Source organism: Phocoena phocoena, chromosome 18 (genome assembly GCF_963924675.1).
Source record: "Phocoena phocoena chromosome 18, mPhoPho1.1, whole genome shotgun sequence".
NCBI lineage: Eukaryota > Metazoa > Chordata > Mammalia > Artiodactyla > Phocoenidae > Phocoena > Phocoena phocoena.
This window is the reverse complement of record NC_089236.1, coordinates 31,083,604-31,097,608: the sequence shown is the minus strand read 5'-3', so window position 1 is coordinate 31,097,608 and position 14,005 is coordinate 31,083,604.

Below are 14,005 nucleotides of genomic sequence, written 5' to 3'. Positions count from 1 at the left end.
AACATTGGAAAGCAGCCAAAATTTCCAGGAATTAAGGACCCAAGGAATTAGAGATCTCAGAGAGAAAGGGAGCATATTGAGTTTTATATTATTCAATGCTTTTCTCCTGAAGGTATTTGTTGATTCCTATGCTAAATAGTATGAGAGGATAAGAAAGTAAGCAGAAAACAATAGTTAAGAGACTAAAAAGGTGAGTAAAGCTCTCATCAGTCTTACAGAAGTGGGTGTTAAAATTTGGAATTCATGGCTTACCAAAGAAAGGATACTTTGGGTTTTCAGTTGAGTTCCCTGAAATGCTATGCTCTACAAGTAGACCTAGAAATAGAGTAAGGAAAAAGAATGTTATTCACAAAAATTCAAGCCAAGCCTTAAATAACTTCGTCTTCTGTTTTATAAAGGTGATGTGACACCTCCCTAACTGCCTCTCAGAAATTAAATTCTCTATGAGGCAAAAATGACATTATTGTATCCAAAAAATATTTTAATAAATAATATCTAAATTTCAATCAAGTATTAATAGGCATGCCAGGAGATAGGAACAATATTTGAAAATTCAGAGGAAAAGAGACCAAGAAAATTGAAACAGAGTTGTTCATGATATTGAAGCTATAGGATATAGATTTAGAAATAACTATGTATAAGGTCAGGAAAATAAGTTAAAAGTCAAGGAATTTTACTAAAGATTTGAACTCTGTGAAAAATAATTAAATGGAAATTCTGAAGTTGAAAGATATTATAACTAAAATTAAGAACTAAAATTTACTTTAAATTATATTAGGATATGCACATTATATATTGATAGAAGGATAATTGAATGGAAAGATAGAATAGTACATAACGTTGCATATGTATTGAGGTGAAAAGATGACATCATGAGAGATTTTTATAATTTGTGCAATGGGAGTGGCTAGTAGAGAAAAAAAAGGGGGACATTTTTCAGGAGATATCAGACAATAGTTTCCCAAAGAGAAAAACATCAAGCCACAGGTGAAGATACTTGACAAACCTCAAAACCCTTACATTCAAAGAAAATCAAAGATATGGAGAAAATCTTGAAAGCATCCAGAAGAAAAAAGAAAACATACACAGCACCTTCCAAGGAGTAATAATAAAACTGGCAGCTGAATTTATCACAGAGGCAATATTAAACAGAATAAAACTGACATAATTAGATTGCTATGAAAAAAAATAAATAAGCCAATACCAGAATTAAATACCCAGCTAAAGTACATCTCCAAAATATATAGGGACTAAACATAATTTCAGAGAAAGAAAGATTGAGCACACTTCTCTTATCTGATTTTCACACAAAAAGACTCAAATATTGCTCTATGCATAAGGAAAATTATATAAGATGGAGGAACAGTAAAGCAAGAAAAACAAAGAAGAGTACATAAAAATTAATATTTGCTTAAAAATAAAAACTTTTCATCTAAGGTCTTTGCATTACATAGGAAGTGGTGGAACTGGGTGAGTGAATAGACTCCAAAAAACATTGACACTTGCTTTCATCTTTAAAGTAGCTAACAGAATGATAAGTAAGGTAAACGACCTAATAATGGAGGACTATATTAATACAATATACTTGATTTATTTCTCTTCTGTCATATGGTATAACTGTATTCGATTAGCCCTCTAAGCATAAACAACTAGAAAACTGGACAAAATGTATGAAACCACTATTTCTGTCACTGGAAAAACACAATATTAAAATGTAATCCTTGAGAGAGAGAAATGAATGACATCAATCTTACAGTTGCTTTTGCTTTCTTCCTGGATGAACTTTCCAGAGCACAGCTCTAAGATGTAAGATTCAATTTGGAAAATCTGAGGTGTCTAGAATTTGGGGGGGTTAGTACTTAGATAATAGAACTATGAGAGAAAGAGCTCAAGCATAAAGGTCCACTTGAGTCTTTGACTGACTAATAAATTTGATTTGTATAAACTGAGATTCTTTAGGTCAGCCAAAGAACAACTGCCAGGTAATGGAACAACAGAGGATCTATAAAACAAATAACTTCTAGAGTTCTCACCAGAAAGGAGATATATGAGTTCCAACCAACCTGAGAGGAAAAAAATCATTCAATAGTTATCCTGGAAAGACCACAGTTTATAAGGAGATATCTAGATAAGAGACTACTGGAGGGCCACCCTAACAAAGGTTTAAAAAACAGCCTTAAAAGAATCAATCTAATCCACAAGATAATTAACTGCCATGAAGATAAAAGCTCAATACCTTTAAAGAAATACAATGGAAAGCAGAGTATAAAACTATGAGCACAATATCTACCACCCAAACAACAATTAATAGACATGTAAAGAAGAAAAGGAGACCTGAAACCAAGAGAAAAATCTGTTCATAAAAACATGTCTAAAAATGTTAGAAATTATGGGATTAGCACACAAATTTATTGGAAGAGCTATTATAAATGTATTTAAGAACCTACAAAAAAAACCAGACATAATTAAGAGAGAAAGTGGAAATATAAAAAATGACCAATTTGAATATGTATAGATTTAAAAATTTTTAAATTATTTTATATTTTTGAATTTATACACAAAATAGGCACTGAAGAGAAAGGATCAGTGAAATTGAAACCATAACAATAGAAACTCTTCAAACTGAAGCACAGAGAGAAAGAAAGCTGAAAATAACAATAAATGAAAAAAGACTTAGTGGTCTATAAAACTTTTTCCAAGAAATTGGAGCCCAGACGGAATAGGGGTGTGTGTGACAAATGTTACATTGTAATAAGTAAAATATTCCAGATTAGATGAAAATTAGTACTATATAAATTAAAGTGTCTCAACAAATATCCAAGGAGAATAAATACAAAAGAAACCATGACAAAACATATCACAAAAGCAATCTCTGTAAACCAAAAGTAATTTTAAAAAAGTTAAAAACATCCAGAAGAGAGAAAAGATCACATACTGGGAAACAAAGGTAAAAATTTTCACTATCCCATCAGAAATAATGTGTTTTAGAAGACAATGAAAGAAACACTTTAAAATGCTGAAAGAAAAACAACCTACACTTGTATATCAAGAAAATACCTTCATATAAAAGAAACCATCATTTATATTAAAAAATCATGAAAAATGAAAGCAAATCAAAGATATCATGACACAGATACTGAAAAAAATCACAATAAAATTTTCACAAGAAAAGTAAAAGAAAATTATTCAAGCTTATAAAAAAATTATACCAAATCCCACAACAGAAACAACAACAAAAGCCCCAACAAATCTATACAAAAAATAGAATGTGTGAGATTGGCAAATATGCAGGTATTTTTTTTTAAAGTCTAACTGACTTTTAAAGTTAAAGACAATAGGAATATATTATGGAATCTATAGCATATGTAAATCTAAAAATCTGGGTGGTGGTATGGGGATATAACTATCCATATAGCTGATTCAGTTTGTTATACAGCAGAAACTAACACAACATTGTAATATGATTATACTCCAATAAAGATGTAAAAATAATAAAAAGTAAAAAAATAAAAATCTGAAATATCATCAGAAAAGAGGAATAGGGAAATAAGGAGTGTATTTTTTTGAGGATCTTACACAAAGGTGCATAATATCTTTTGAAGGTACATTATAAATTAAAAATGCATATATTATAAACCTTACAGAAACCAACTAAACATAAAGAAAAATAAATAGTAATAAAATGAATAGATGAGACAAAATAGAATATTAATATAACCTAATAAAAGACAGGAAAGGAGAAAGAAAGAAACAAAGAAGAGTTGAAACAAATGGAGAAAAAATAGAGGTTTGATGGAAAAATGACCTTTTCTTTAATCTTTCCAATTAAAATGAGTGTATAAAACACATCAACTAAGGGCCAATGTTGTCAGACTAGACTTTTTTATATATATTTGTCAAGGAACATTTTAAAAATTGAAGTATAGTTGATTTACAATGTTGTATTAATTTCTGCTGTACAGCAAATTGATTCAGTTATACATACATATGTATATATATATATATATATATATATATTTTTTTTTTTTTTTTATATTCTTTTCCATTATGGTTATTCATAAGATATTGAATAATTTCTCTGTGCTGTACAGTAGGACCTTCATTGTTTATCCATTCTATATATAATAGTTACAGCTGCTAACCCCAACCTCCCACTCCATCCCTCCCTCAACCCTCTCCCCCTTGGCAGCCACAAGTCTGTTCTCTATGTCCCTGAGTCTGTTCCTGTTTTGTGAATAGGTTCATTTGTGTTATATTTTAGATTCCACAGATAAGTGATATCATACGGTATTTTTCTTTCTCTGTCTGACTTACTTCATTTAGTATGATAATCTCTAGATCCAGCCATGTTGCTGCAAATGGCATTATTTTGTTCTTTTTATGGCTGAGTAGTATTCCATTGTATATATGTACCACATCTTCTTTATCCATTCATATGTCAATGGACATTTAGGTTGTTTCCATGTCTTGGCTATTGTGAATAGTGCTGCTATGAACATAGAAGTGCATGTGTCTTTTTGAATTAGAGTTTTCTCCGGGCATATGCCCAAGAGTGGGATTGCAGGATCATATGGTAGTTCTATTTTTAGTTTTCTGAGGAACATCCATACTCTTCTCCATAGTGGCTGCACCAACTTACATTCCCACCAACAGTGTAGGAGGGTTCCTTTTTCTCCACTTCCTGCCCAGAATATGTTATTTTTAGAGTTTTTAATGATAGCCACTTGTTAGACTAGATTTTTTAAAAATGAGAGAGAGACAATTATATTTTCTCTTTTAAAAAATAACCTTTGCAACTCTGTATGGTGACAGGTATTAACTGGACTTACTGTGGTGAGCATTTTGCAATATATAATACAAACATCAAATCACTACATTTTACACATGAAGCTAATTTAATATTATGTCAATTATACCTACATTTAAAAAGAGAAGAAGAATGAGAAGAAATTAACCTTATATACAAAGGCAGAGAGAGATACAAAGTAACTAGATGGGGAAAAGTATAAAATGCCAATAAAATTTATAAGAAAGCTGGTGTAGTGATATTTATATCAGGTAACATACACTTAATAGAAAAAATATCATTGAGAGACATTTCATAATTATAAAATAGTCACTTTTTATAAAGACACACAGTACTCTATGTGTATATTCTTAATAACACAGCCTAAAAATACATGAAGCAAAATTGAGAACAAAGACGAGACATGGACACACCCACAATTATAATTAGAGATTTTAAACTTCTCTCTGAGCAATTTATTGATATATAAAAAGTCAGAAAATCAGCATGACACAAGACACTAAAACAATAATATCAATCAATTTGACCTAATTGTTGCCTATGGAATGCTTATTTTTCCAAAGTGCAGACTACACAATTGATTTCATATGCACATAAAAAATTTACCAAGACAGCCCAAATTTTGGATCACAAAAACACAGGCCTCTCACTGCTGTGGCCTCTCCCGCTGCGGAGCACAGGCCCCGGACGTGCAGGCTCAGCGGCCATGGCTCACGGGCCCAGCCGCTCCGTGGCATGCAGGATCCTCTGGGACCAGGGCATGAACTCGTGTCCCCTGCAACTGCAGGCGGACCCTCAACCACTGCGCCACCAAGGAAGCCCTGACAATATGCTTTTAAGTAATTTGTGCATCTAAGAAGAAATCACAAGGAAAACAATAAAATATTTGAGCAAAATAAAAATGAAAAAACTATATATTGAAATTGGTCAGATGCAGCCAAGCTGGCTTGGGGGTTAAATATAAAGTTTAAAATATAACAGAAAAATAAGAAAGTTCAAAAATCAGTAATCTAAAAACTAAATTTCATAAGATGAAAAAGTAGAGATATAAAAGCCAAATGGTAGACAAGAAGAGGATAAGAAAAATAATAGCAGAAGCCTTAAATTATATACAAGATGTTGAAATCAATATATTCAACAATTTGGAGAAAATATATAATATTTTTTGTAATCCAAACTACCAAAACTGCCACAAAAAGAAATAGAAAAAATTAAATAGCCCAATATCTATTAAATAAATTGAATTCATAATTAACAACCGTACCTCCAGAAGTAGATGACTTTATTATTGAACTCTATAAAAAATGTGAGAGAAATAATCTCAAAATAATACAAACTTCTTTTGCAAACAGAGAATGAAGGAACACATATCAACTCATTTTATGAAGACAATGCTCGACCCATACTTAAACCTAACAAAGAAATAACACATTTTTAAATAAGAAATAAAACTGAAAAAGAAAGGTTATGTGGCAATATTCATCATGAACATAGATGTAAAAGTCCTTAATAAAATACTATCAAACCAAATCCATCTCAGCATACTATAAAAATGATAATGTATCAACATTTAGTGTGGTTAATCCTAGGTAGTCAAAGATTTGATCAATAAGTATAATTCATCACATAAACATGATAAAGGAAAATTTTAAAAAAGATTATCTCAAGTAGATGCAGAAGAACAATTTGATAAAATTCAAAAGCCATTCACAAAATGTCTTGGCAAACTAGGGATCAATAAGATTTCCTTCAACCTTAGAGGAGTATTTATGAAAACATCTTCAGTGACATAATACTTAATAGTGAAATACTGAATATTTCCTCCTTAAAATCAAGAAATGACAAGGTATCTATTCTCACTATTCATTTTCAACAGTTTTCCTGGTCAGTTCAATAAGAAAAAGAACAACAACCATCACTTTCACGAATAGAAAGTAAAAATTAACATTTTATTTAATTTAAGATGACTGTATAATGTAATTTAAAAATCTTAAAAATTAAAAGAAAAAAACAGAATTAATGAGACTTTTAGAACATCACAGGATACAGGCTTTATATTAAAATCCATTGTATTCATTATATTAGCAAAAAAAGTTGGAAAGTAAAATTTTAAAATGCATCAAAATATAAGATATTTAAGGATAGATTGAATAAAATATGTACAAAATCTGTAGACTGAAGAACTATACAATATTGTTAAGGAAACTTAAAAAAAATTAATAGTAAAATCATATTCATGGATTAAAAGACTTAATATTGTTATTATGCAAAGTCTCCCAAATTGATCTCCACAGAGTCAAAGCAATTTTAATAAAATTCCAGTAGACTTCATACAATTTGACAAACTGATAGCCAAAATTATATGATAAATTAAATAACCTAAAATATATAAAGTTATTTTTTTTAAATCAGAGGACATACTATTTAGTGTTAAGATTTACTGTATAGTTATAGTAATCAAGATAACGAGCAACTAGCATAAGGACAAAATTATAGGTTAATGAAACAGAAAAAATTGTCCAGAAATAGACTCTTCTATACATAGAAAAAATATGATTTATTGCATTTATGATTATATATGTATATACTTACTATATATATACAGTGTACATACATATATGTATGTATACTGTATACATATAGTATATATTATACATAATATGTAAATATATATTATAATATATTCTATATATTATATTATAATATATATAATATATATTATATTATATATATTATAATACATATATGTATAGTATATATAAAAATATACTATATGTATATTTTTAATTGATTTTCAACAGAGATGCCAAGTAAATTATTTGCCAAATGATGGTGGTAGAACAATTGAATATGTGTATCAAAAAATCCTTGAATTCTACTTCTTACTATATACAAATTTAAACTTGATATTAGTCATAGACCTGTATATAAAAGCCAAAATAATAAACCTCCTAGAAGAAAATACAAGAAAGTCTATCTTTTAATTTGGGGTAAACAAAGACTTCTTATACAAACAAACATATAAATAACAAAAATCACAAGACTCTATTAAGAAAAAGGCAAAAGGAAAAGACTAAGAAAAATTTATACCTACATTCATGTATACGTACACATTCATATACATATGTGTGTGTGTATTTGAGCTTCATGTTTAAGTTTTTTAAAAACTCAGTTATTTCACCTGATTTGTTAGCTTCAAAGAAGAGATCAGAATTTCTGATCTGCACAAAAAAGTGCAGGGTTAGTATGTCTTCTACTGACCATTGTGCCATATTATTGTTGGAGATGAACTGTAGCACCAGAATCCATTCTTCCTTGTCCATCCTGACCCAAATATATCACTAAACGTAATTGGTGTTGATTGGACATTTTTTTTTAAATAAAGCAAAACTGCTTCCTTGTGTCTTACTTTTAACTTAAGGATAATAAGGTAAATAAAGTAACAGTTGGAATATATGTATACATATGTGTATATATATATATGTACACACACAGGTAAATATATATACACTTATATACAGGGAAAAAAGAAGCCTATGAATACATTTCAAAAATACTCTTCAAAAATATTCCAGCTATTGCAAAAGTACTTATCAAGTGAGAAAGAAAACTTTAGTGAAACCTAAAAGGTGGTAAATTTATGGTGAATTTCCCTGTTGACTAATGACATTGAATATATTTTCATTAATGTGCAATTGTTATATCTTTTTTGCTGAACTGGTTAAATATTTTGTCCAATTTTTATTGTGCCATTTATCATTTTAATATTGAGATCTAGGAGATATTTATATATTTTGAATAAAAATCCTTTGATATATATTATATATATTATGTAACATAATAGAGATGGAAATTTTACATTTTACATATTTTTAAATAAGGATTTCCTCACTATGATAGAAAAAAGCCAGAAATTCTCGGGTGCATTCTACTATATTAATGGGGTTATGGCTAATGTTTTATTAATGGTATGCTAAATGCCTCACAAGAAGGAAGATGAGACAGAGAAAATGCTATTTGGAACCCTTAAAGAAAATAATAACTACAATCTTTTGTCTAATAGCTTTGAATCACTATTAATTTAATGTCTAGTGTTTTGAAGACTTGATAATAAGGACGAGACTTTTGTAATGTAAAATATTTATGTTATTTGCTTCCCCTATACACATGATGCCAAGATGTCAATGAATATCCTTAAGAGTCTGTGTGCTGGATGGTCTCTGTCTTTTCAAAATTACCCAAGGACCACAGGGAGATGAAGATTACAAAAATCAGACAACCCCATAGCTATGATATTATAACACAAAAAGAAATAAGGATTCCATGTAGAGAAGTTGATGGTGAATCTTCAATGAATCTGTCACACTTGCTAAATGACCCACATTTGGACACCTGCTTGACAGCAGGCAATTCAAATGTGTGCTCAACAGAATTATAACTCAGTACTTACCATGAACTTTCACTATTACTTGAAAGTAGTCTAATCACAAATGTTAAAATTTCAGATTTCAAGAATTTGACATGCTTATGAATATCATTCAAATTAGAATTTTGTTTCTTGTTCCATTTCTTAAAAATATTTTTTTACATGAGATCATCTAAAATAAGGATATAAAATAAGAATATCAGGAGTTATAGAATGGAAGTTAGTCCACTCCACCATTCTAAGTTTTAGGACTGATGAGTCTATTTAGAAGGGTTGAATATTAATAATAGTTTATTAAAACTAACTATGAAGGAAAAGATATTTGAATACTGCTATTGATTTAAAATAATGAGTGAGAAAGGGCAAAACTTTACGAAAGTGCCTTCATAGTGCTTATATTTTTACATTGTACTGTGCATATACTCTACACATTTCCAAAGGATGGGATTAGCATGCAGAAGATGAGAAACTTCCAAAAACATTGAATGTGAGGAAGCTACACTTCTTTGCCAAGAAGTTTTGAAATAGGATATCACTGAATATCATTTATGCTTTTTTATCTAAAAAAAAAGTACATTGATGATAACAAAGAACAACAGATTTGAAGATAAGTGGGGGTATCTCAGTCCATTATATCCTATTATCCTTATTCATTGTGAAGTATTTCAATAAAATTTTATCCCAAAGAGTAAAGGGAATAAAAGAAAAAGTAGACATGGGGAGGGAGAAGGGTAAGCTGGGACAAAGTGAGAGAGTGGCAAATAAAATTTTTTATGCAGAACCTAGTCATTTTGTATGGCGATGGCTTTTGGGAGCAGTAAATAGCACTCTGTGTGATGGTCATTGCCAAAGAGACCTGTTCTCTAGCTCTTGTTAAAAGTGAATATTACCCAGAAGCAGGGCCGTGATTCACGCATAAATGAAATTGATTGGTCTTATTATATTTCCATAGCTTTATATTTGAAGAAGTAAATATATCTACATATGAAAAGCCACATAGAAATTCATAATGAATAACCCAGCATGAATAGCACATTTTTTCTTAAAAAGATTTTAAAGTTCTTAATGATATTACAGTTACATTGACATTTTAAAAGTAATTTAACACTTGGAAACAGGTAAGTGACCGTCTACTTCTAACATAATGCAATCCTAAAGTTATTTCTTTCTTTCCTTACATTAAACCACCTTAGGTATTTTAACTTGAAAACCATGTAAATGGCCACCTAATCTCAAAACAATAACAAAAACTCTTTTTATGAAAATCTTTTTAGATACATTGTTTTGAATAAGAAGAAAAATTCATAGAATTTTTAGAATCTATGGTATACCAGACTTTGTATTCTTTTAGGTAATACAATTCCTCTGGGTATGTGAAGGTAAGCCTTTGGCTTTCTGTAGAACTGCAGTAAAACTGGGTTCCACCATATATGATTTATTGGTCTATCTCATCTCTCAATGCTTCTGAAGGGAATAATATCTCGATGCATGTGGTGTAAAGCCACTACGAGTTTGTTAAAGCCTGTTACTCTCCAGTTATTCTCCACTTTACTGCTAATTTAATACAGAGAGGAAAGAAGATAAAGCCACAGTAAAATATTTTCCAGATATCTATGCTCTTCCTTAAATGCTTCTTAAAAAAAATATTCCTAAGGAAGTAATTGCCTTATATTTTACTAAAACAAATGACAAAATTTAATTTCTTATAACAAACTGTTATTGTGATTGATGGAAACAATCCATCATACAAAGGCAAAGGAGAGAAATATCTTTAATACTTATAAAGGATGCAAGGTTCAAAATTATGTAAAGACAATTGTACAAAGCAGGAGATCCACAGCATTTTCCTTTTGCTGTTTCATGTCCCAACAGAGATATCCCATTTTCAATGATGCTACCTGCCTAGGGTGAGGATTATACGGACCACCCCTAGATGATCCCATTTTACCCATATTAAATATTGTCAGGGAAATAGACCTTTACTCCTCCATGGCTATTCTCAACCATTTTATGAAGGATGCAGTCTCTTTATTAATCTGATGGCCTTTTGTGTAGTGCAGCCAGAAGTGAAGAATGGGTCAGCTATATTAGGGAATAGGAACATCTTCCTGAGAATATTCATGTCCAAGTCTTATCAGGTAGCAAGCTGGTAATTGCAAATTGCCAAAGAAACTGCATAATCTTGTACCACATGGTATTTCTAGGCATCCCCAAACTCTGACCACCCCAGGCTATTCCTAAACTTCATGATATCTATACCCACTTTCAGAGAAGTCATTGATTCCTATATGTATGTTTCTAGTCCCTCAAAATAAAATCAAAAAGAGAGAAGTAAAATACACTTGGCACTTTCTTTTGACTTTATTTTTGAATTAATTTTTATTGGATTATAGTTGATTTACAATGTTGTATTAAGTTCTGCTGTACACCAAAGTGAATCAGCTATACATATACATATATCCACTCTTTTTTTAGATTCTATTCCCATATAGATCATTACAGAGTACTGAGTAGAGTTCCCTGTAGGTTCCTATTAGTTATCTATTTTATATATAGTAGTGTGCATATGTCAGTCCTAATCTCCAAGTTTATCCCTCCCTCCCTTTTCCCCCTTGGTAACCATAAATTTGTTTTCTACATCTGTGACTCTTTCTGTTTTGTAAATAGGTTCATTTGTACCATTTTTTTAGATTCCTCATATAAGCGATATCATATAATATTTCTTTCCCTGTCTGTCTTAGTTGACTTTATTTTAATGAATCACATTTGAAATGGCTTATTTCAACAGAGGTATAGATATTTTAAAAAAAAGATTTTAAAAGTTGCCACTCTTTTTAAAGTTTAGATCCAAAACAGATGAAGAAAGTCAGTATACCATATTTCATCAAATCTACGACTATTGCATGTAAGGATATGTCATTATTTTAATACAATTAAGAAACAGAATAATGTTGAAAATTAAAATATAGTTTGATGCCAGAGATGTTAAGCTAAAAACTGGATTTTTGACTTGAAGGAAAAAAAGTATATCCTTAAGAGGTAATTTTAAAAATGAAAGTTCTTTTTCTGCAGTACATTATAACACAATAACAGTAATAATAATAGCAAGTTTCTGTGTGCTGTTAAAATTTCATTTACCAACTAAATAGGTAACAGAATTAATATTTACAGCATGCAGAACATTACATTTAGAAAGGTTTAGGAGTTAATATTTTGAGACAAGGCTTTATAGAATCCTACAGCCCAAGATTGGAGGTTTTACTACTTTCTGACATTTTCCTACAAATTACAACACACTTTGCTGGGGCCCAATAAGAAGTGCAATGCTATATCTCTGCCAAGGTAGTAAATCTTACATAGTGTAAGACAAATGAAAATCAAAGTATTATCTTTATTAAGGAGACAAATTAAAATCAAAATATTATCTTTATTAAGGAGCTAATTGTTGTAGAAAGTCGTTTATATGTAAGAGTTGAATGGTCTTCTTCATATTAATCCCCAGAGTTAGATTATTCAACCAGCAGTAATGGGCTGACTGTGAAGAAGCTAGACAAGCAGAAAAGAGGTAGCCTTTCTCAAGAGGAAAGAGAAAATAAAAAGCTGAGCTATATGTGACCAATTTCTTCACCCAAACTTATTGGTCACATTAAGTCACTTCACTTCACTTCACTCTCTGGAAGGAGTTGGGGGAAGGATGAACAGTAACCAAGAGTGTTACACTAATGAATGCATCTCTACTGTAAGGAAACAGGTGGAGAGCGAGAGTGTTGACTCCCATCCAAACAATTCAACCAGAGTTGTCTAGATATAATTTATTTATGGGAATGTAGAACACTGTTAATGCTTCCTGGTTTAAAGTACTAAAAAAGATCTTCAACCACCAGAATGACTCAGACTCATGCACCCAAAAAATTTTAACTCATACTTGATCAGTTTAAATGTATGGAACACACATTGACTTTGGTTGCATCCTAGCACGGTACAACCTTGGTCATTTGAAGAATGCAGAATCTTAAGAGGAGGAGGGGAAGGATGGTATTTAGCTTTTATTTGACAATGATAGGTGGGTGGTAGGGGTAGAGGTGGTGATAGATGGGAACATGTACCTAGGAAGAGATTTTAGGCACTCACAAACATAGTGAATTTTAATTTAGTTTTGGTTCCAATATCTGTAAAAACCAGTGAGTTAAAACAGAAAGGTAGCCTGCTGTTTTTAATGTTTTTTTGTGTTTCTTTGGTCTCAGAAGAGACTTCTGGGAAAGTACATATCTAAAAACTTTCATAAATGTACAACTATGAGTAATTTGTAATCTATTATCATTTTTGTGCAGTTGATAATTAGAACACTTTAGAAAGTGGTTAAACACTGTATTTTTTTTTTTTTTTTCGGTACGCAGCCCTCTCACTGCTGTGGCCTCTCCCGTTGAGGAGCACAGGCCCCAGAGGCGCAGGCTCAGCGGCCATGGCTCACGGGCCCAGCCGCTCTGCGGCACGTGGGATCCTCCCAGATCGGGGCACCAACCCACGTCCCCTGCAACGGCAGGCGGACTCTCAACCACTGCGCCACCAGGGAAGCCCTAACCACTGTATTTTAAGATAATACAGTATAATAGAATTTAGAAATGGAAGAAATATGCTGATACTTTTTAATACTAAAAGTATTTTTAAAATGATATCATTAGGACAATACAGGAACACAGGAAAATGCAGGACAGGAAAATTCAAAGAGCAGTAAACATATCATATCTGACCTCCCACAAATTTACCCAATC